A 3,063-nucleotide genomic window follows, 5' to 3' on the forward strand; every position below is an offset into this window, starting at 1 on the left:
ACCCCTTTACATTCCAATTTTAACCACAAATTGAACCCCCAATTTCAACCCCAAAACTCCCGACCCGGTCCTCAAATCACCCGACCCATACCCGATTTAATGACCCGGTCCAGCTTTAATCTAATCTGAGCCGTTAATCAAATGAGATCAACGACCAGGTTTTATTTCCAAAATTAAATTCAACAACCCCCCCCAAACACCTCATTTCAGAGACGGTCTCTCTCTCTCTCTCTACACTGACTCTTGCTCTCCCTTCTCTCTAGAACCTTCTGGTTCTCTACTTCGTCTCCGATGAATCGACCGCCTCTCCGGCCACCTCCAGCCTTACTTCTCTCGACCACCAGCCACCGTGAAACCTTGTCTTGTTGATTCCCTCTATCTTCGAGACTCCAAAAGCCTCCACCATCCAAGATGGTCATCGAAAGCTCTGCCTGGTTTGTCTCTAACCTTTCTCCGATGGTTTGTGGTTCGATGGTGCTGCGAGCATCATTATTAACAAGTTTCACAGCCAGGTTCCTTATCTCTCACTGGTTTATTACGAAACCCTAATTTTCTTAGAAACCTTGTCTTTTTAAAAGATTTTTAACTTATTCTTTTGTGTTTTACACTACTCTCTACTAGATCTTTTCGATTGTTCAAGTTATCCACGTTTTGTTCTTCTTTTAAAACTAGGGTTTCCTGAACCCTTTCGAAATCACTATATCTTCTGATTTTTTGAGTATTATGTGTTTATGTTTGTGTTATGTGCTTGTTGGTGTGATCTTCTGGTTACTCTCCGAGTTACATGCTTTAATTTTGCTATTAGGGTTCCAGCCTTCTATTGATTCTGTGATTTCTTGCTTAGGGTTCTCTGATTTTCATGCCTATTGTGTTTTATAGGTCTAATTGTTCATCGTGTACCAAATATTCTGCTGATTTTGTGCATCTCTTCGAATCCCTGAATTTGTATATGTTTTCCTTAGAAGTTTTACACTGATTTTTGAATGACTTCCTTATTTGTGAAATGCTCTCCTTACTTAGTACTCATTCCCTGTGATTTTCAATTTCATCCGTGATTCTTTGAACTAATTTGTGTGCACAATATGTTGTCCTTATACTTTCCTTACTTGAAATATTCTGTATACTTTTACTACTCCTATTATGGAAATACCAGTCTTGCAAATAATAATTTTCCTTATTTGATACAATTTGTACCCGTTTGAACTATGACTCCTTAATTGAAGGGAGTCCGAGTTTTTAATTGATTCTAATTGGTATTATTTCCATAACTATGATCAGTCTATACGTATTACCTTATTTTCACTTAATTTGAGAGCTATAAGTACCCCCATTCTCTTTCGCATTACACACTGATACATTGCACATCATACACAAGAACAAAAAGGATCATTGCTCTGAACTCTCTCTTACACACATAAGCATACTCAGTGTTCTCTCTTATTTTCTACACATCCTCTCCCGCTTTCCTGTTAATTACTGATTACTCAGTCGGCTGAAAGCCAAGACTGATTGATCTTTGGGGGCTGCTCCATTATTCTACTACTCTATACATTGTTGATTGTTTGGTCTGCATACTACTGCTCACTTCCCTGCACACTACTGCTCTACGCTATCTCATCCTTGACTGGTATGCCCTCTATTTGATTTGTAGCATCCAAAACAATATGCTTTTATACATGCTGCACTTTATTTTGTTTCTTCTATGCTTTTACTTATGGTTCTGTTGTCCTTATTGCAACTAGCATGCCCCTATGTGACTGTCCTCCTATTAATCCAGCATGCCTACTGGTTTGCTTAATACATGTTCTCTCCTACTTCCTAGCCCCAGTACATTCTCAGCATTGTGATCATGAGCCCTTTTGATTGAAACCTGTTGACTGTCTAAGTTCTGAAATGCTTTCCTTTGGTATCTAGGTGCAACTGTGTTGTTACATGTGAACTACTTACCTTACTCCCCTTTTCCCTATTTGTGTTTACTGCCCGGAACTATATGAGGTATTCTGGTTTTGAGTTTTGTCAAAACAGTCCCAGTGTTTTTCTTTCAAAGGACGTTCTACATGGATCATTCTTTTTTAAAACTGCTTTTCAACTCAATTTTTTTAAAGAAAATTCTATCACACTCTCACTACTCCTAGAGTTTAGGTTCTACCCCCCTTCGTGTAAGCATTGCCTTGGGCACCTTTGAGTACCCATTGAACTTTGATGCATAAGGATGGTAATTCCACACTGCACTTGTTCAAACATTTTTGTAATGTTTGGGTGTTGGCATTGGCCAAGGACCCCCATTGGGCCCTTAGGGAGCTTTGCCGCACCCAAACCATGGTCAAGGGTGTGAAACTCGAAAGAAGTGAGGTTGGAAGATTGGGCCTGGTTGAAGGCTCCCTATAGAGTAGCTTCTTATTTTATTTTATTTTTCATTATATAATTCAGCTATCATGGATTGTAATAATTTGTAAACAACTGATTGGGGTTATAGTGAAATTGGGAGGGATTATGCATGCTTAGTTTAATTAATGGGTAGAAAACATGTCTATAGGGCTTTACTTACCAATTTGTGCAATAGAAGGCATGCGTAGGACATGCATCTTACACCTAGATATCCTGTTTTAGGCTCTTTGCTTTTAGATTGTTATACTCACTTTGTGATCAGTTAGTAATCAACAAATAACTGTTATGAAATTACTACTGCATTTAGAGACCATGCTTTAGGAGCTTTATGTGCATTAGACATCATGTTATTTAGGGTTGCAATTGCTGAACGCCTCACTAGCTGTTTAATTTAACAACACAAGTTTGTTTGACTGCGTCTTCTCTTTAAAACTGGAATCAATATGCATGTTCACCACTTTTTTTTAAGACAAGAAGGCAATACATACATCGCCTAGGCAAGCTTTAGGCCCAATAACAATAAAGATGATTGATTTTGTTTTACTAATTTCAAGCTACTCAACCTTTTAACTTTTCAAACTCTTTTATCCGTCTCTCTGAAGTCCACTCTTTTACTGAAAATCTCTTTATCTGGAAACTTGTTTCGTATTTATATGCTCTCACTAATTTCCTGAT

This window comes from Nicotiana attenuata, unplaced genomic scaffold (genome assembly GCF_001879085.1).
Source record: "Nicotiana attenuata strain UT unplaced genomic scaffold, NIATTr2, whole genome shotgun sequence".
Lineage (NCBI taxonomy): Eukaryota > Viridiplantae > Streptophyta > Magnoliopsida > Solanales > Solanaceae > Nicotiana > Nicotiana attenuata.